At 39.9% G+C, this 22,151-nt stretch overlaps 2 pseudogenes; one reads left to right on the forward strand and one right to left on the reverse strand.

Annotated features, from left to right (window-relative positions):
• The first annotated feature begins 4,759 nt into the window (after positions 1-4,759).
• On the forward strand, positions 4,760-5,512 carry LOC109264253 (regucalcin-like; annotated as a pseudogene).
• Positions 5,513-15,152: 9,640 nt separating this feature from the next.
• Positions 15,153-15,506, reverse strand: LOC109264517 (60S ribosomal protein L34-like; annotated as a pseudogene).
• Between the last annotated feature and the right edge of the window lie 6,645 nt (positions 15,507-22,151).

Raw genomic sequence — 22,151 nt, forward strand, 5'->3', positions numbered from 1 at the left:
AATTCCCCTGTCTGGACAGTCTGTAGAAACTCTATCATCTATTGTTTACATTGGTTCTTGTTCTTACTTTATCTCCTTCTGTGTCTAATTGTCTTTGTGTGCTGAAAATTGTAATTGAAAATTTTATTGAGGTAATTTTTTTAAGTCTTTAAAAAAATTTTTTTAATGTTTATTTATTTATTTATTTTTTTTTTGAGAGAGAGACACACACAAGAGTGCGAGCAGGGGAGGAGCAGAGAGAGGGAGACACAGAATCCGAAGCAGGCTCCAGGCTTCGAGCTGTCAGCCCAGAGCCCGATGTGGGGCTTGAATTCACAGACCATGAGATCATGACCTGAGCCGAAGTTGGACGCTTAACTGACTGAGCCACGCAGGCACCCCTAGTCTTTTTTTTTTTTTTTAAGTATATTTATTTATTTTGAAAGAGAGAGAGAGAGTAGGGGAGGGGCAGAGAGAAAGAGTGAAAGAGAATCCCAATCAGGCTCTGTGCTGTCAGGGCAGAGCCCAACTTGAGGCTTGATCCCACAACCAACTATGAAATCATGACCTGAGTTGAAATCAAGAGTTGGATACTTAAAGCAACTGAGTCACCCAGGAGCCCCTAGTGGGGTAATTTTCAGACTAGGATAGTATCATCTTCCTACGGAAAGGATTTTCATGGACTTTTGCAGATGTGTAGGGGCATTAGCAATCCAGAAGCACCTTAAGCATTTTTAGTGCCTGAAATTTTTCTGAATTACCCAGAGTACTTGAAACTGAACTGAAATATGGGAGAAAGCTTACTCTTCCTTCCTTCCTTCAGTTTACTCTTCCTTCCAGGGTGCAGCCACTCAGGATTACAGTCCTAAGCATGGGGTAGTTTTCCAGAATTGCTCCTGCCTTGCAAAGCCCTAGATTCCAACTTACATGACCTTAGCTCCCTCAGCTTTTTAGCCACCTCTTCTGATTGCAAAAGTGGCCCAAATACTGAGCTCTCCTCTCTGGAGTTTCACCTTTTCTGAGCTATTATCTCTTGCCAATAATTGGCAAGGTGATTCCTTGCACTTGTTAGCTTTTTTTCTGTTATAGGAAAAAGCTTTTTATATTTCATATGAATTATTTTAGTTGTCTTCAGTAGGAGGGTAGTTCTGAATTACTTAGCTCACTATTTCTGAAAGTGAGGGTTCTTTACTTGGTTTAAAATTGTTTAATGGCTTGGTATCTCTCTAGAAGATTGTGGAATGCGGGAAGGCTGATAGCACTGATGATCTGAAATCATATATTAGATACCCAAATACAATGATTTTTAAAAATTTTATTTTAATTCCAGTGTAATTAACAGACAGTGTTATATTACCTTCGGGTGTACAATATAGTGATTCAGCAATTCTGAACATTACTCAGTGCTTGTCACAATAAGTGTCCTCTTAATCCCCTTCACCTACTTCACCCGTAGCCCCACCGACCTCCCCTCTAGTAGCCATCAGTTTCTTCTCTATAGTTAAGAGTCGGTTTTTTTAGTTTGTCTCCTTTTTCCTCTTTTCGTTTGTCAAAGTACAATGATTTTGAGTATTTTTCTTATAATTCAATACTGAGGCACTGAAAATTATATGTAACTATTTGCTCCAGGATTTCTGATCTTAGAAAGCTGGGTTTGGGAAAAAATTTTTTAAATGTTTTATTTATTTTTTTGAGAGAGACAGAGAGAGAGAGAGCAAGCTAGGAAGGGACACAGACAGAGGGAGACACAGAATCCAAAGCAGGCTCCAGGCTCTGAGCTGTCAGCACAGAGCCTGACGTGGGACTTGAACTCACGAACCATGAGATCATGACCTGAGCTGCAGTCAGACGCTTAGCTGACTGAGCCACCCAGACGCCCCTGGTCTTTGGAAATTTTAATTGTGAATGTTTGAATGTTTTTTAATTTTAATTGTGAAATTGTGAATGTTTAATTGTGAATGTTTTTAATTGTGAATGTTATAAGGAAATTTATAATAGAATTTTTTAAAGTTTATTTCTTTATTTTGAGAAAAAGTGAGAGAGAAAATGAGCAGAAGAGGGGTGGAGGGAGTGGGGGACAGAGGATCCCAAGCAGGCTCTGTGCTGACAGCAGAGAGCCTGATGTGGGGCTTGAACTCACAAACTGTGAGATCATGACTTGAGACAAAGGTGAGTCAATCAGTTGATTGAGCCAGCCAGGCTGTCTGTCCCTATAACAGAATTATTGATAATTAATAGAGAACTAGTTAAACTGCTTCCATAAGATGGGATATTGTGCAGCCATTAATAATGTAGGATGATATCTAATGGCTTAGACAACTAGTCACATCATATTGAGAAGTGAAACCAGTCAATCACAATATGATCCCTCTTTATGTATTTACATATATTAGAAATATCACTGAAAATATATTCACTAAAATGCTATGTTACGGTTATATTGGTTATGTTGGCAGGGTGAGATAGCTAGTGATTTTTACCCACTGGTTTTTGCATCTTTATATTTTTATAATTTCCTAAAATGAACATTTATTACTTTTGTAACAAAAGTTGACTTATGAAATAAAATTGGCTGCTCTTATTATGTTGCATTGAAATTTTTATCTACATAAATAATACACCATTCAGATTTAAGATGTTTTTATGAATATCTAGTATATGTCAGCTTCTTTCAGACATATATTTTCATTAATGCTTGTAAGTGTTTAAGGTTCAATCACAAATGCAGTGAAAGTAGGGACAAAGCAGTCTGAGCTCCTTTCAAAAAGAAATCAAGGGTGGGACACCTGGGTGGCTCAGTCAGTTGAGTGTCTGACTTCGGCTCAGGTCATGATCTCAAGGTTTGTGAGTTCAAGCCCTGCATTGGGCTTTGTGCTAACAGCTTGGAGCCTGGAGCCTGCTTTGGATTCTGTGTCTCTGCCTCTCTCTGCCCCTCCCCTGCTTGTGCTTGCTCTCTCTCTCTCTCTCTCTCTCAAAAACAAATAAACATGAAAAAAAAGAAAAGAAATCAAGTGAACACATTGATTGATGCAAGATAAACGGTATGATTTTCATAGTCAGAAAATATCTCCAACATATTAAAGGCTAAGTGATGGATACTATAATTTACCCTAGTAAAACAGATGTTGAATTATAAAAATTATACAAATACTGCAAAAATAGATGATATGAGAATGGGAAAATAACAGTAATATTCCTATACTCTGCTGCAGCAACAGTTAACATATTAAGATATGCAGGCTGTTGGATTATCAATTCCAACCACCTGCTCCCTTCCCTATAAGAGGATTATATGTGTAATCTGCAGTGCCTTCCCAAAGGTAGAGTGTACTTTCCTATTCCGTTGTCAATATGACTTGCTTTGGCCAATGAAATGTGAGCAGGAGTAATATATACCACAGTCAAGCAGAAACTTTAAGAACCGTTAGATAGTTCAGTCTCATCTGTTGCTTGTTTCCCTTGGCCATAAAAATGTCATTTCCTAAACAGGGACCGATCCTTCAGGTTGGTCTCAGAATGAGAAGAAACATGAAGCAGAGCCACCACCACTAATTCATAGATACCAACGTGTATTGCGAACGAGAAATGTGTATTATTGTAAGTCAATGAGATTAGTGTGGGGGGATGTTTGTTACCACACCAAAGCTAACTAATACATTATTTCCTCACAAATACAGTAGCAACTCTCTTACACTGAATTGTACTTTTAAAAAAAATTATTTAAAAAAATTTTTTAACATGTATTTATTATTGAGAGACAGAGAGTGAGCAGGGGAGGGGCAGAGAGAGAGGGAGACACAGAATCTGAAGCAGGTTCCAGGCTCTGAGCTGTCAGCACAGAGCCTGACGTGGGGCTTGAACTTACAAACTGCGAGATCATGACCTGAGCCGAAGTCAGAGGCTTAACTGACTGAGCCACCCAGGCGTCCCCCAAAAATTTATTTTTAAGTAATATCTACACCCACTGTGAGGCTCAAACTTAAAACCCTGAAATCAAGAGTTATATGCTCCACTGACTGAGCCAACCTTGTGCCCCTGTTTTTTTTTTTGTTTGTTTTTTTTTTTAAGGTAATCTCTATGCCCAATGTGGGCTTGAACTCATGATCCAGAGATCAAGAGTTGCATGCTCTACTGACTGAACCAGCCAGATACACCTTAACTGAATTGTACTTAACTGACTTTTCAGATTGACAAGTGTTCTCTTTTCCTTCTTTAAAACATATTCACACACACACACACACACACACACACACACACACACACACTAACAATGCCCATGGCATTGAATATCCAAGGCTGGTAGGCTACTTTCCATCATGAGTGTTCAAGTCTGCCTGATTAGCCAACAAAGTGACCCAAATCAAGATAGATGCGAGGGCTATCATATAAACTAGTTTGAGGTTCTGAGGTGGTTGGCTGTGACTCAGTGTTAAGAGAGAGAGCTCTGGAGGGAAGCTGCCAAAAACCAAATTTCAACTTTACCATGTGGTAAATATGTGACCTTGGTCAAATTACTAACACAGACACCAATATTGAGAGCTACTCATTTTCAAGGACTCTTTCAGAGAACGGTAAATAATAATCTAGTCCTGAGCTGGCTCTCCAAGGGTCATTAGCATCAAGATCTCCCCACAATGACAATATCTTCCATTAGAATTGAGTGCATTTTGCTGGAGAATTTCAGGCGTGGTGAATCTCCAGTGTGGGAGGAGGCATCCAGCTTTCTGCTCTTCATACATATTCCTACAAAAAAGGCTTGTCAGTGGGATTCTCTCAGCAAGTGCAGCATGTGACCATGGATGCCTCCGTCAGCTCTGTGGCCCTTTGCCAATCAGGAGGCTATGTCACCACCATTGGAACAAAGTTCTGTGCTATGAACTGGAAAGATCAGTCAGCAGTTGTCCTGGCCACAGTAGATAAAGACAAGAAAACTGGTCTGCTGAGAGATACTTTGCTGGCACCATGGCTGAGGAAATGGCCCCCGCAGTTCTGGAGTCGCACCAGGGGTCCCTGTACTCCCTCTTTCCTGACCACTGCCTGGAAAAGTACTGTGACCAATAGTTTGGATGGTCCCTGGGCCAAAAAATCTATTACATTGACAGCTTGTCCTACTCCGTGGAAGCCTTTGACTATGACCTGCAGATAGGAAAGATCTCCTACTGCAGATGTGTTCACAAGCTGGAAAAAGAACAATTCCCAGGTGGAATGTGTATTGATACTGAGAGGAAGCTCTGGGTGGCCTGTCACAATGGAGAAAGAGTGATGCACTTAGATCCTAAGACAGGGAAAAGACTCCAAACTGTGAAGGAGCCTGTTGATGAAACAACTTCATGCTCCTTCTGAGGGCAGGACTTCTCTGAAATGTTTATGACCTGTGCCCAGGATGGAATGGACCCCATGCATGGGTCTTCTGCAGCAACCTGAAGCTGGTGGAATTTTCAAGATAACTGGCCCAGGAGTCAGAGGAATTCCTCTTTATCCCTATGTCAGGTCTTCTTTCCTACTGGAAGAACTTTTGTTAAATAAAAAGTGATTTGAGGACTTTTGAAGCTCTAGAAAATTCTAGAGCTAAAATTTCAATCTAGTTACCAAAAAATGTATAAAGAAATTACATTATGAGTAGGGTTACATTTTTATTTACAATTTTTAAAGGTAGATCATTTTAGTAAGGGGTGACAGGTAGTTTTTTTATTTTATTTTTTAAAATTTACATGCAAATTAGTTAGCATACAGTGAAACAATGATTTCAGGAGTAGATTCCTTAATGTCCCTTACCCATTTAGCCCATCCCCCCTCCCACAACCCCTCCAGCAAGCCTCAGTTTGTTCTCCATATTTATGAATCTCTTCTGTTTTGTCTCCCTCCCTGTTTTTATATTATTTTTGTTTCCCTTCCCTTATGTTCATCTGTTTTGTCTCTTAAAGTCCTCATATGAGTGAAGTCATATGATTTTTGTCTTTCTCTGACTGACTAATTTCACTTAGCATAATGCCCTCCAGTTCCATCCACGTAGTTGCAAATGGCAAGATTTCATTCTTTTTGATTGCTGAGTAATACTCCATTGTATATATATACCACATCTTCTTTATCCATTCATCCATCAATGGACATTTGGTCTCTTTCCATACTTTGGCTATTGTTGATAGTGCTGCTATAAACACGGGGGTGCATGTGTCCCTTCGAAACAGCATACCTGTATTCCTTGGATAAATACCTAGTAGTGCAATTGCTGGGTTGTAGGGTAGTTCTATTTTTAGTTTTTGAGGAACCTCCATACTGTTTTCCAGAGTGGCTGCACCAGCTTGCATTCCCACCAACAATGCAAAAGATATCCTCTTTCTCCGCATCCTTGCCAACATCTGTTGTTGCCTGAGTTGTTAATGTTAGCCATTCTGACAGGTGTAAGGTCGTATCTCCTTGTGGTTTTGATTTGTATTTCCCTGATGATGAGTGATGGGCATTTTTTCATGTGCCAGATGGCATATATCCAGTTGGCCATCTGGATGTCTTCTTTGGAGAAGTGTCTATTAATGTCTTTTGCCCATTTCTTCACTGGATTATTTGTTTTTTGGGTGTTGAGTTTGATAAGTTCTTTACAGATTTTGGATACTAACCTTTTATCTGACATGTCATTTGCAAATATCTTCTCCCATTCCGTTGGTTGCCTTTTAGTTTTGCTGATTGTTTCCTTTGCTGTGCAGAAGCTTTTTATTTTGATGAGGTCCCAGTAATTCATTTTTGCTTTTCTTTCCCTTGCCTCCAGAGACATGTTGAGTAAGAAGTTGCTGCGGCCAAGATCAAAGAGGTTTTTGCCTGCTTTCTCCTTGAGGATTTTGATGGCTTCCTGTCTTATGTTTACGTCTTTCATCCATTTTGAGTTTATTTTTGTGTATGGTGTAAGAAAGTGGTCCAGGTTCATTCTTCTGCATGTCGCAGTCCAGTTTTCCCAGCACCACTTGCTGAAGAGACTGTCTTTATTCCATTGGCTATTTTTTCCTGCTTTGTCAAAGATTAGTTGGCCATATGTTTGTGGGTCCATTTCTGGGTTCTCTATTCTGTTCCATTGATCTGAGTGTCTGTTCTTGTGCCAGTACCATACTGTCTTAATAATTACAGCTTTGTAGTATAGCTTGAAGTCTGGGATTGTGATGCCTCCAGCTTTGGTTTTCTTTTTCAAGATTACTTTGGTTATTTGGGGTCTTTTCTGGTGCCATACAAATTTTGGGATTATTTGTTCTAGCTCTGTGAAGAGTGCTGGTGTTACTTTGATAGGGATTGCATTGAATATGTAGGTTGCTTTGGGTAGTATCGACATTTTAACAATATTTGTTCTTCCTATCCAGGAGCATGGAATCTTTTTCCATTTTTTTTTGTGTCTTCTTCAATTTCTTTCATAAGTTTTCTATAGTTTTCAGTGTATAGATTTTTCACCTCTTTGTTTAGATTTATTCCTAGGTATTTTATGGTTTTTTGTGCCACTGTAAATGGGATCGATTCCTTGATTTCTCTTTCTATTGCTTCATTGTTGGTGTATAGGAATGCAACCGATTTCTGTGTGTTGATTTTATATCCTGCAACTTTGCTGAATTCATGAATCAGCTCTAGCAGTTTTTTGGTGGAATCTTTAGGGTTTTCCATTTAGAGTATCATGTCATCTGCAAAGAGTGAAAGTTTGACTTCCTCCTGGCCTATTTGGATGCCTTTTATTTCTTTGTGTTGTCTGATTGCAGAGGCTAAGACTTCCAATACTATGTTGAATAACAGTGGCAAGAGTGGACATCCCTGTCTTTTTCCTGACCTTAGGGGGAAAGCTCTCAGTTTTTCCCCACTGAGGATGATATTAGTCTTGGGTCGTTCATATATGGCTTTTATGATGATGTTGAGGTATGCCCTTCTATCCCTACTTTCTTGAGGGTTTTTATCAAGAAAGGATGCTGTATTTTGTCAAATGCTTTCTCTGCATCTATTGAGAGGATCCTATGGTTCTTGTCTTTTCTTTTATTGATGTGATGAATCACCTTAATTGTTTTGCGGATATTGAACCAGCCCTGCATCCCAGGTATAAATCCCGCTTGGTCATGGTGAATAATTTTTTTAATGTATTGTTGGATCCAGTTGGCTAATATCTTATTGAGGATTTCTGCATCCATGTTCATCAGGGAAATTGGTCTATAGTTCTCCTTTTTAGTGTGGTCTCTGTCTAGTTTTGGAATCAAGGTAATGCTGGCTTCATAGAAAGAGTTTGGAAGTTTTCCTTCTGTTTCTATTTTTTGGAACAGTTTCACGAGAATAGGTGTTAACTCTTCCTTAAATGTTTGGCAGAATTCCCCTGGAAAGCCATCTGGCCCTGTACTCTTGTTTTTTGGCAGATTTTTTATTACTAATTCGATTTCCTTACTGGTTATGGGTCTGTTCAAATTTTCTATTTCCTCCTGTTTCGGTTTTGGTAGTGTATATGTTTCTAGGAATTTGTCCATTTCTTCCAGATTACCCATTTTATTGGCATATAATTGCTCATAATATTCTCTTATTGTTTTTATTTCTGTTGTGTTGGTTGTGATCTCTCCTCTTTCATTCTTGATTTTATTTATTTTGGTCCTTTCCTTTTTCTTTTTGATCAAACTGGCTAGTGGTTTATCAATTTTATTAATTCTTTCAAAGAACCAGCTTCTGGTTTCATTGAGCTGTTCTACTGTTTTTGTTTTTGTTTTTTTTTGTTTTTTGGTTTTTTTTGTTTTGATGGCATTACTTTCTGCTCTAATCTTTATTATTTCCTGTCTTCTGCTGGTTTTGGGTTTTATTTGCTGTTCTTTTTCCAGCTCCTTAAGGCGTAAGGTTAGATTGTGTATCTGAGATCTTTCTTCCTTCTTTAGGAAGGCCTGGATTGCTATATACTTTCCTCTTATGACCGCCTTTGCTGCGTCCCAGAGGTTTTGGGTTGTGGTGTTACCATTTTCATTGACTTCCATATACCTTTTAATTTCCTCTTTAACTGCTGGGTTAGCCCATTCATTCTTTAGTAGGATGTTCTTCAGTCTCCAAGTATTTATTACCTTTCCAACTTTTTTCTTATGGTTCATTTCGAGTTTCATAGCATTGTGGTCTGAAAATATGCATGGTATGATCTTGATCTTTTTGTACTTACTTAGGGCTGATTTGTGTCCCAGTATATGGTCTGTTCTGGAGAACGTTCCATGTGCACTGGAGAAGAATGTATATTCTGCTGCTTTAGGATGAAATGTTCTGAATATATCTGTTAAGTCCATCAGGTCCAGTGTGTCATTCAAAGCCATTGTTTCCTTGTTGATTTTTTGATTAGATGATCTGTTCATTGATGTGAGTGGGGTGTTGAAGTCTCCTACTATTGTGGTATTATTATCAATGAGTTTCTCTATGTTTATGATTAATTGATTTATATATTTGGGTGCTCTCACATTTGGCACATAAATGTTTACAATTGTTAGGTCTTCTTGGTGGATAGACCCCTTGATTATGATATAATGCCCTTCTGCATCTCTTGATACAGTCTTTATTTAAAGTCTAGATTGTCTGATATAAGTATGGCTACTCTGGCTTTCTTTTGTTGACCATTAGCATGATAGATGGTTCTCCATCCCCTTATTTTCAATCTGAAGGTGTCTTTAGGTCTAAAGTGGATCTCTTGTAAACAGCATATAGATGGATCTTGTTTTCTTATCCATTCTGTTACCCTATGTCTTTTGATTGGAGCATTGAGTCCATTGACATTTAGAGTGAGTACTGAAAGATATTAATTTATTGCCATTATGTTGCTTGTAGAATTGGGAGTTTCTAGTAGTGTTCTCTGGTCCTTTCTAATCTTTTGTTGCTTTGGATATATATATATATATATATATATTTTTTTTTTTTTTTTTCATCTTTTCTCCCCTCAGAAAGTCCCCCTTAAAATTTCTTTCAGGGCTGGTTTAGTGGTCACCAACTCCTTTAATTTTTGTTTGTCTGGGAAACTTTTTATCTCTCCTTCTATTTTGAATGACAGCCTTGCTGGATAAAGAATTCTTGGCTGCATATTTTTCTGATTCAGCACATTGAATATATCCTGCCACTCCTTTCTGGCCTGCCAAGTTTCTGTGGATAGTCTGCTGCAAACCTGATCTGTCTTCCCTTGTATATTAGGGACTTTTTTCCCCTTGCTGCTTTCATGATTCTCTCCTTGCCTGAGTATTTTGTGAATTTGACTATGATATGCTTTGTTGATGGTCGGTTTTTGTTGAATCTAATGGGGGTCCTCTGTGCTTCCTGGATTTTGACGTCTGTGTCTTTCCCCAGGTTAGGAAAGTTTTCTGCTATGATTTGCTCACATAACCCTTCCACCCTTATTTCTCTCTCTTCCTTTTATGGGACCCCTATGATTCTGATGTTGTTCCTTTTTAATGAGTCACTGATTTCTCTAATTCTTAAATCGTGCTCTTTTGCCTTAATCTCCCTCTTTTTTTCTGCTTCGTTATTCTCTATAAGTTTGTCCTCTATATTGCTGATTCTCTATTCTGCCTCGTCCATCCTTGCCGCCACTGCATCCATCCGTGATTGCAGCTCAGTTATAGCATTTTTAATTTCATTCTGGCTATTTTTTACTTCTTTTATCTCTGCAGAAAGGGATTCTAATCTATTTTCGACTCCAGCTAGTATTCTTATTATCGTGATTCTAAATTCTGGTTCAGACATCTTGCTTGTATCTGTGTTGGTTAAATCCCTGGCTGTTGTTTCTTCATGCTCTTTCTTTTGGGGTGAATTCCTTCGTTTTGTCATTTTGAAGGGAGAAAAGGAATTAATGAGGTAGAAAAATTGAAATTAAAAAAATTAAAATTAAAAAATATTAAAATTAAAAATTAAACACACACACACACACACACACACACACACAAATCAAATGATGCTAGGTCCTAGGTGTGTTTTGGTCTGGGTGTTGAAAGTGGTTTGACAGATTAGAGAAAAAAAAAGGGGAGGGAAGGAAATCGTTTGAGAATTTGAAAAAATGAATACACTGAAGTAGACTAAAGTGAGATGATGGGGTAAAATAGAATTTGAAAAAATATACACAAAAGTAAAGAATATAGTAGAAAAAAATTAAAGAAAAATATTTTTAATAAAAATTAAAAATAAATGTGAATTTTTCGTTTTTCTGTATTTAAGAAAAAAGAAATGAAAAAGAGAAAAAAGATAAAAAAGGGGAAAAAAGAAATCGTTTGAAAATTTGGAAAAGTGAATACATTGTCATAGACTAAAATAAATTGATGGAAGTAAAATAGAATTTGAAAAAATTTGCATAAAAGTAAAAAAACATAGTAATAAAAATTAAAGAAAGATATTCTTAATAAAAATTGAACATTAAAACGAATTTTTTGTTTTTATTCAAGAAAAAGAAAAGAATTGTAAAAGAGAAAAAGAAAAAAGAAAAAAAGAAAGAAAGAAAATTGACTAGATGAACCTGCTAACAGATTGAAGTAGGACTGGAATTGCTTTGTTTTCCCCTAGAAGTCAGTCTATGTAGCTCTTTATAGTCCATAAATTAAGCCGGTGGTGAGACATGAGCTCTTAAAGAGCGAATTTGGCCCAGTTGGGCGGGGCTCAGTGTAACGGCTCTGCTCTCCACTAGATGGTGCTGCTAGCCTACTGGGGTGAATTGTTGCAGTGCTTGTAGGTGCGTATGCGCATGCGTGGGAGCGGTGAAAATGGAGTCACCCAGCCACCCAGTCTGTTCTTCCAGATCAGCGATCGTGTACTGGTCCTCTGTCCAGCTCTCGTCCACTCCCTGCCTTTCCACTCTCCGTGACCAGGCCCCAGGCAGTACCTCTCTCCCAAGTTTGTCTCAGATGTGGCTGTTTTCCCCAGCCCCTTAACGTCTGAAGGACTGCGGCTTTGACCCGTTCCGCCCCTCTGAGGGAGGGTCTCACTGAACAGTGGCCAAATGAGCAATGGCTGAATGAGCAACGGCCGAATGTCAGCTGCACCCAGGAACGCCCACTGGACCCTGCCGTTGCCGGTGCCCGGAGACTGCGGCCAGGTGTCAGCCCATCCCAGAAAAAGTTCGCAAGACAGTGTAGCAGCAGTGTTTCAGGGATTATGGGAAATCACAACACACATCTGGCACCAGGCTTCACCCTTAACGATGTTGTTCAGCTCCAGTGAATGTGGCCATTTTCGGGGGTCTGCTGGGACTAGGTGGCTTCAACAGTCTCTACCAAATGTCCTTCCAGCAGTGGAACCACTTTTCCCTGTGTGGCCTGAGAACCTCCCAGACCCCACTCTGTTCCTGGGGATTCGCCCTTCCCACCAGAGCACTGCCAGGTATTGAGCTATGGAGTTGCATCCTTTGCGCTCCCCTTGTTTACAGTCTTAATGGAATTTAAACCTTCTCCTTTCTCCCTTTTTAGTTTAGTCCCTGCGGCTGTTTCCAATTTCCACTTTCTCTCCAGCTGCTTTTTGGGAGGGGTGCTTTTCCTGTATTCTCCCCCTTCCCCCAGTCCTCTCTCCGCCTGCAAAAGTGGCTCCCTGCCCACCGGCAGCTTCTCTCTCCCCAAGTTCACCTCTCTGTGCCACGTACCTGCTGAATTCTGTGGTTCAGGTTGTGCAGATGTAGTGTTAATCCTCCAATCATTTTTCTAGGTGTGTAGGATGGTTTAGTGTTGGTCTGGCTGTATTTCATGGACACGAGACACACAAAAAAACTTCCATGCTGTTCCGCCATCTTGGCTCCCTCCCCCCAAATCTCCTCCTTATTTTTAACCTAAGCAACCAATATGGATCCTTTGTCCATAACCTAATCTGTTGTGACCATGTCACAAGTCCCAGGGACATTTGTTTTTCCCACCCTTTAGTAGACAGTGCTTTGAAGGTTCCCTGGGTGTTACACCAGCCTCACACCTCCACAGGGGGGTCAAGCAGGTCCCCATTTCCACCTATGATAAATGTACCATATGAAAACTTATTTCCTTGAGACGTTTTTGATGGCAAGTAGGGAATTGGAATTCTCAAGGCTTTTGCTTGTTCTCGAGAAATGAGTTTTTCAAGAAACCCGTTGGGTGACTCAACAAGAGGCTATAAGGGACATAAAAACACTGGGGTTGTTTCACAAAATGTGGAATAAAAAAACCCAAACACTTATAGATGGAAATATTACTTTGTAAAATACATGGTTTCAAATACGAGTAGTTAAATTAATAAACTAGATGAACACAGACATAACTATTTCTTCTATGTCTCAAAAGTTTTACATATTCATGATGAATAAAAGTTGGGAAAATTGAGATATTTTGGTAAGGAGTTGTCATGCATTGGGTTATATAAGGTGGTTTTTCAGTTACAGAAGGAGACTCATTTCCTGAGAAGACTCTGACTCCCCTGTCCTTCCACATTTTATTTTATTTTTTTAAACATTTTATTTTATTTTATTTTTTAACTTTGTGAAGTCACTCCTCTTTCTTTTTTTTTTTTTTAATTTTTTAATGTTTATTTATTTGAGAGACAGAGCATGAGTGGGGGAGGGACAGAGAGAGACAGAGACACAGAATCTGAAGCAGGCTCCAGGCTCTGAGCTGTCAGCACAGAGCCCGACGCGGGGCTCCAACTCACAAACCGTGAGATCGTGACCTGAGCCGAAGTCAGACGCTCAACTGACTGAGCCACCCAGGTGCCCCAGTCACTCCTCTTTCTATTGCTCTTGATTAGTTTTCCCACTTTTTCCACACAAAGAGTTTTCTGGAATATGCTCTGGATTTGGTCTCCGGTCATTGACCATCCTCAGGTACCACTGGCTCTGCTCCCCTTTTATCTGAGGTTCTGCTGGCTTCTCACTGATTCTCTTCCCCTAGTTTTATACATCCTTCATGATACATGGGAACAACTGCTCAAGTGCAGGAGACAAGGCAAACCCAACTCCAACGACCTCAAACATTAGGAGTCAGGGAGTCAATTTCCTTTTTCATTACCTCCTTAGCCTGGAGGGATACTCCAGTGGTTTCTACTTGGCGTTTCCTATTACAATAAGCACTCTTTAAATCCTGGAGCAGCTCCATGGCAGTCAGGCCTTGGGGAAATGACCCTGATGTCTGCTGCCTCATAGGACCTGCCGTTGACACTGGTCAAATCTTCAATTGTCACCTGGTGCTATTAAGGCCATGATTAGTGGACCAAGTTGGTGGTCTGAGTATTAAGGAATCAGTTCTATCTCAGAGTGAGGGTCAATTGTAACTGAAAGTTTGGGGGGAATCCTCTCTACCTGGCACAGTTTCCTGGCAAAATCACCACAGGTTTTTGGTGAAAGACTAGGAAGAAGGTGCGTAGTATGCACTTGTGCTGTTGAAGTTCATCAGGGGCCTCTTAAGTCTGCAAATAGGCTTACCAGGGGCTGCAACTCTAGTAAAGTTGGGCCTCTATTCACCCGACCTAAAGTACATTTGATTATACAGTTTATATGCAGTTGGATGATGCTGTTGACCAAATATTTCCTACTCTCTACCTTCAGGGCACCTGCCTGTTTGCACTTCTTACCCCCTTGTGCTTTAGTGGGGAACACATGACTAGTTCTGGCCAATCAGTTATGATCAGATGACGTGTGCCACTTCAGGACCAAAGCATCTGGTCGCCAATTTGTCACCTTTCAGAACAATTCCTCTGCTTGTGAGTCTGGCAATGTTCAAGATTGTGACGGTCCCATCAGCCTAAATCCTAGAGTGAGAAAGTCAAGTGAAAGGGATCTGGCAACTAGCAATAGATACACAACATGAACAAGAAATAAACTTTTGTTATCTTATATCATTAAGATTTTGACATAATCGGGGCACCTGGCTGGCTCAGTTGGTTAAATGTTTGACTTCAACTCAGGTCATGATCTCTGATTTGTGAGTTCGAGCCCTGCATCTGGGCTCTCTGCTGTCAGCATGAAGCCCACTTTGGATCCTCTGTCTCCCTCTCTCTCTGCCCCTCTCAGAAAGAAAGTCAGACTCTCTCTCTCTCTCTCTCTCTCTCTCGTGCACGCCACCAATGAATCAAATGAATAAAAACATTTATTCAAATGTTTTGAATGAACAAAAATGAATAAAACATTAAAGAAATTTAAAAAAAGATTTTGACGTAATCTAGTGTACTTTTGTTTTTGTTGCCTTTTTTTTATTACTCAACAAAGCTTCATTTTTTTATTTAGCTTTCTGACTCTGAGCTTGTGCCTTCAACACTTTCACAACATCTTCAATAAGGAAAGCACACTTGATCCTGTCACAAACACACTCAGCACACAAGGAGTCACCCTAGGCCCTGCCGACGTGTTTTTTTAGTTCTAGGCAACCTCATAAGTTCATAAGAACTGTAGACCTCACAACACAAACTCCTCCAAGTCAGCCTGGGTGCGTGCCACACGTAGATTTTGGTGCTTTCCCAACCTACCTGGTATAAAGGCAAATGGCTTTATTACCAGGGGTTTAGGACAGGCTAGTTTTGTTAGAGGTTGTATTGTAGGACAGCCTACAATGATGTGTCAAATGCGCCACCATTCTGAATGCCTATGGATGCTGCCCCCAGAAGAGAGTTAGCATACTATGATCGACCCAGAAACTGATGCTGGGAGATGAAGCATGCCTCAACAAAAACCTGACTCTTGTGGCTTTGACTTAGGGATCAACTCATGGAGCAAGAAAGCTGACTTTGGAAGCTGTTTCATATTGATACAGTTGACAAAACCATCACCTGCAATTACTCGGAAGGTAGATAATGAACCTAGTAAGCTTGTGACCTGATAAGCTTGTAGCTTGTAGCTCCAGAAGAGCCTAAAAAAAATATGTTAGTAGCTTGTGTTGGTTGGTGTTGACTGCATATTACACGATACTTCAAGAAAATGATATACTCAGGAAATAATGAACTAATTTATTGTAAGCAGGAATGGAAGGGAAGAGAAAGTTTTGGCAGTCTTAGTTCCATCCTGAGGCCTCCTCCTTTGGCTTGTAGAGGGACTATCTTCTCCCCTTTGTCTTCATGAGGTCTTTGCATGTGTCTATGTCCTAATTGCCTCTTCTTCTTCTTCTTTTTAATGTTTATTTACTTATTTTGAGAGAGAAAGAGAATCCCAAGCCGACTCTACACTCAGTAGGAGAATAGTGCAGGGCTCAACCCCATGAACCGTAGATCATGACCTGAGCCAAAATCAAGAGTCAGCCCCTTATCCAACTGAGCTACCCAGCCCCCCTCTAATTGTCTCTTCTTATAAAGACACTAGCCATACTGGAGTAGAGTCCACCCCAATGACCTCATTTATCCTTAACTATCTCTTTAAAGACCCTATCTCTGGGATGCCTGGCTCACTCAGTCAGAGGAGCATGTGACCCTTGATCTCAGGGTTGTAAGTTCGAGGCTCATGCTGGTGTAGAGATTTCTTAAATAAATAGAACTTTAAAAAAAGACCTTACTTCCAAATATTCTGAGGTTCTGAGGATTAGGACTTGAACACATGAATTTGGGGTGGGGGGTGGCACAATTCAGCCCACAAGACTCTCCCACCAAGCTTGATGGGTTTAAGGTACCTGGAATTAAATAGATGGAGATGAGAAGAAAGAACTGTGGTTATGCTACTGCAAATAAAGCTGATTGGAATCAAATTGTTTAGAATGATAATGAAATGTCTGGGGCGCCTGGGTGGCTCAGTGGGTTGAGCATCAGACTCTTGATTTTGGCTTAGGTCATGATCTCATGCTTCATGGGATTGAGCCCCATGCCTGACTCTGCTTTGATAGTGTGGAGCCTGCTTGAGATTCTCTCTCCCCCTCTCTCTCTCTGCCCCTGACATCTGCTCAAATGCTCTCTCTCTCAAAAAAAAAAAAAAAAAAAAAAAAAAGAATGATAATGAAATGTCACTCCATATCTATGGTAGTTCTCCTTGCCTTAAATCTAATTTGATCATAGTAGAGCCTTATCAGGTGTTTTTTTTTTTTTTTAAATGATTAGTGTTTTAGATACAGTGCTTCCATTTTGTTTTCAGTTTATGTATAAACAACAGATAGTTGTGTTTTGCTTTATTGTCCAAGATGAACTCTCTGCCTTTTAATGTTTTCCCAGTTCTATTGAGAAATAATTGACATATAACATTGTATTAGTTTAAGGTGTGCAACATCACGATTTGATCTATGTATATATTGTGAAATGATCAGCACAATAAGTTAACATCCATCACCTCACACAGTTATACATTTTTTTATTGTAGTGAGAACTTTTAAGATGTACTCTCTTAGCAACTTGCAAATATACAATACAGTAGTGTTAACCAGTCACCATGTTGTACATTACATCCAGAGAACTTATTCATCTTGCGAGTGGATGAGTTGGTACATTTTGACTACCTTCACTACCCCCACCTTTCACCCTTTGCCTTTTAAGTTAATTGGATTTAATAATTTTTATTTAGTGTAATTTTTATATGGTTGAGTTTAAGTATTCCATCTTATTGTTTATTATTTGTCCTATTTGTTCTTTGTGTCACTTCTCTTGGGTTCTTTTGGGTCAACTGAGGATTTTTTAGTATTGTAAGCATTGCAAGCATTTTTTTTAGTATTGTATTTCATCTCCTTTATGGCATTTTACCTACAGCTCTTTGCATTTGTATTTTAGTGATTGCTCTAAAAATTATAATATGCAAACTTAATTTATCAAGTCACTGAAATTCTGCAACAAAGTATTTCAGATATTGTTTATGCTTAGTTTTAGAATTTACACTTGGTTTCTTTTGTGGAATTTCCACATCTCTCCTGAAATTCCCATTTCTTTACTTTTTATGTTTATCTTTTTTTATACATTCTTCAATGTACTTTCCTTTAAAGTTTATTTATTTAGTGGGGGGAGGGGCAAAGAGAGAGGGAGATACAATCCCAAGCAGGCTTCCCACTGTCAGCTCAGAGCTCAATGTGGGGCTCGAACCCACAGACCATGAGATCATGACCTGAACTGAAATCATAGTTGGATGCCTAACCGACTGAGCCACCTAGTGCCCCTGGAATACTTATTTTTATTTTTATTTTTATTTATTTTTATTTTTTTATTTTTTTATTTTTTTTTATTTTTTAATATATGAAATTTACTGTCAAATTGGTTTCCATACAACACCCAGTGCTCATCCCAAAAGGTGCCCTCCTCAATACCCCTCACCCACCCTGCCCTCCCTCCCACCCTGCCCTCCCTCCCACCCCCCATCAACCCTCAGTTTGTTCTCAGTTTTTAACTGGAATACTTATTTTTAAATCCTTGTCTGCTACTGTCAATACCTTTATCATCTGTTGGTCTGCTCCCAGTGACCATTTCCCTCTATATTATGAGTCACATTTTCCTGCTTTTCAGCATGGCCAGCAAATTCTTAATGGCTTCTGAATATTTTGGATCATACAATTTAAAGACTCTAAATTTCATGATCTTCCACTTACAAATGTCAAGTGTTATTCTTGGAGGAACTTAAACCACAGGCAGATCATTTTGATCCTGAAGGCTTGGTTTTAGACTTTTTTAGAGTGGGTCTATTTCAATTTTGCCCTTAGTCCTAGGATGTAGTCCTTAATTCCAGGAAGTGGTCCTTACTTTTAAGGTGTGGCCCTTCCGGCGTTTCAACAGAAAGCCAGAATGTTTACCAGGCTTCTCTAACTTGACAGGATTTGAGCTCCAAACTTTTGTTTCTCTAGCATTGGACAGCGGTTGAAATTTCCATTCAGCTTTCACCTTCCTCTGGATTCCTTGGAGTCTTGCCCTATACATGTGCAGTAGGAGTCAGCCAAGGATTTCAGAGGAGTTTGTACACAGATCTTGGGGTTCTTCCTCTGGTACATCTTTGTTTCTGGGATTCTCCCCTCAATTTTAGATGCTCTGAGGCCTTGACCTCTGATTCCTCAGCTGGGTATGTTGGCCTCTTTTTGCTTGAGATCTATCCCCACCTCCACTCCACCCACACCTACCCCCACACCCCCACCCGGCTGAGTCCTACACTGCAGGGACTGAGTGACCTGGGAGAAAAGTTGGGTAAATGGGGATCTCACTCCACGTTCCTCCCTTTTTTTCAAGGATCATATGCCCTTCAGTTTCTGCCCACTTCTGGTTGCTCTTGAATTCTTTCAAACAGTTGGTTTGTAAACCGTTATATTTTGTCCAGAATTCATAATTGTTATCAGTGGACAATTAGTCTAATAGAAGCCACCACTACTAACTAGAAGTGGAAAGCTCCTGAAGACTTGTAAGTCTGATCATTGCTTTTTTAATGCTCATTTCTTTATTAGTGAGGTGTAGTGCTTTTTGTTTCCTTATTGGCCATGTATATTTCTTTTATGAATTGGCCATATTATGTGTTTTGTCCAGATATCTATTGGGATGTTCATTTATTTTTGTTAGGACTTAAATATTAGTAACATCAACTCCCTTTTCTCTCATACATGTCATAAATGCTTTTTCCTGGCTTTTTTTTTAATTAAAAAAAATTTTAATGTTTATTTATTTTTGAGAGAGAGAGAGAGAGACAGGGTGCGAGTGGGGGAAGGGCAGAGAGAGGGAATCCAAGCAGGCTCCTGGCTCTGAGCTGTCAGCACAGAGACCATGTCAGGGCTCAAACTCAGGAACCAAACCGTGAGATCATGACCTGAGCGGAAGTTGGACGCTTAACTGACTGAGCCACTCAGGCACCCTTTTACTGGCTTTTTATTTGCCTTTTAACTTGGTTTATTGCATTTTTCCATAGATAATGTTTACATTAAAAATTATTTATTTATTTATTTTGAAAGAGAGAGCATGAGCAGGAGATTGGGAAAGAGGGAGAGAGAGAGAATTCCAAGCAGGCTCCACCCTGTCAGTGCAGAGCCTGAGGCAGAGCTCAAACACATGAATCAAACCTTGAGATCGCGACCTGAGCCAAAACCAAGAGCTGGAAGCTTAACCAATTGAGCCACCAAAGCGCCCCGATAAAATTTACATTTTTATGTAGACAAATATGTCAATATTTTCCTATGTGTCTTTATTTTTCCTGAAATGTCTGGGAAAGGTCTATAAGATTATGAAAATATACTCACATTGGGGCACCTGGCTGGCTCAGTTGATAGATATGACTTCATCTCTGTGGTGAGTTCAAGCCACCTGTTGGGTGTAGAGATTACTTAAAAAAAAAAATCTTAAGAAATATATATTCTTGCATATTTTTTTGGCTGTTTAGTTTTGCTGTTTTGTTATGGCTGATTTCATTTTAAGATTTTATTTTTAAGTAATCTCTACACCCAACATGGGGCTTGAACCCACAATCCTGAGATCAAGAGTTATACGCTCCACCAACTGAGACAGCCAGGTACCCCATGACTGACTTTTTAAAACCATTAAATCTTTGCTCTAAGATTTGCTCTGAGATTTTTGTGAAAGTGACATCTTTTTTTTTTTTTTAGGTTTATTTATTTATTTTGTGTGAGAGAGAGCAAGCAGGAGAGGGGCAAAGAGAGACAGAGAGAGAGAGACAGAGAGAGAGAATCCCAAGCAGGCTCCGAGCTGTCAGCACTGAATCTGATGTGAAGCTCAATTTTACAAACCATAAGATCATGATGGGGGCCAAAATCAATAGTAGGATGGTTAACTGACTGAGCCACCTAGGCGCCATGGGACATCTCTTCTTAAAATGGGTCAAAATCACCTATTTAAATGTTTAACTATGTCATTTATTGAAAAATCTATCCTTTTTCCAGAGTTTAAAAGTGTAGCCCCACCACATATAAATGACTAGATGTGTGGTTCTGTTTCTGGTCTCTGTTCTGGTTTCTGTTCCACTCATCTGTTTATTTATCCTTCTGCTAGTCCCACAGTATTTTATTACAGTAATTTTCTGGTACATATTTTATTTATATCTGGCAAGACACGGCCTCTCCTTGTTCTTTTTTTTTTTCTTCTTCTTTTTCCAAGAATTTCTGTTTGCATGTGTTTCTTCCTGAAGATGACATTTTACAGCCAATCCCTTGGGTTATAAAAACTATGTGTGAATTTGTTTCTGTTGCGGTGGTTCAGGCAGCAAAGCCTCTCTAGCAGGATTGTCACTGCTCTAAGGCACCTGCTCGCCTTGTTTACCCACAAAGGCAGCCTGTGAGGGTCTGGGGTCGCTGAGGTTGGACAGAGGCGTGGGTCTGGCTAAAGTGGGGCCTCCGCAGCACCCTGAGGTGGTGATGAGGCCCAAGCCACGGTGCACGGCCTCCCCGGAGGGCTGCCTCTGATTGCGGGCGGGGAGTCTGGAGATGGACAGGAGTGGGACCTCTGGGTCTGCGCAGGTAGTCCTTGCTCGCGGGGTGCCCCTCGGAATGCCCAGGCCGGCTTCGCGTGCTGGTGGTGCATCTGGATGGGCGCCTTCTGCTCCTCTGGGGGTGGAAGGGGCCAGCAGGTGGGGCTCTGAGCGGCCTCAGGGCTGTGGGTGCAGAGCGAGTCCCCCGTGATGCCACGTGCCACGGTTGCAATTAAAATCAGGACCTAGAGACAGATCCCAACTGTTATCATTATTACTTAATATTGTTTAGGACACTCAAGCAGAGAAAATGAGGAAATGAAGTAACTGATATGACATCTGGTAACAAGAAGTGAAATCACCTATTTCTCAGATAACTGGACAACTGAAGAGACCCTAGTTAAAAAAAAAAAAAAAAATCTGGAATAGGTGAATCTGGGAAGTTTGTTCAATCAACCTAGACATACCAAAATCTGTGGCTTTTGTCTCCTTTAGCAACAAGAATCTTTATAAATTAATTTCACAAGAAAATTACATAAGTTATATTTTAGACAAACTATAAGATCTCAGTGAAACACAGAAAATAAGATATGACCAAATGGAAAAGCATAATAATGATGGGAAACTAAAAAATACATGTCAATTTATTTTTTTTTAATTTTTTTTTAACATTTATTTATTTTTGAGACAGAGAGAGACAGAGCATGAATGGGGGAGGGTCAGAGAGAGAGGGAGACACAGAATCCGAAACAGGCTCCAGGCTCTGAGCAGTCAGCACAGAGCCTGACGCGGGGCTTGAACTCACGGACTGCGAGATCATGACCTGAGCCGAAGTTGGACGCTTAACCGACTGAGCCACCCAGGCGCCCCAATAAATGTCAATTTAAAAAAAATCAGTATTTTCCATTGAAAGCAATTCCAACCATCTCAA

Source organism: Panthera pardus, unplaced genomic scaffold (genome assembly GCF_024362965.1).
Source record: "Panthera pardus isolate Hobbes unplaced genomic scaffold, ASM2436296v1 HiC_scaffold_22, whole genome shotgun sequence".
NCBI lineage: Eukaryota > Metazoa > Chordata > Mammalia > Carnivora > Felidae > Panthera > Panthera pardus.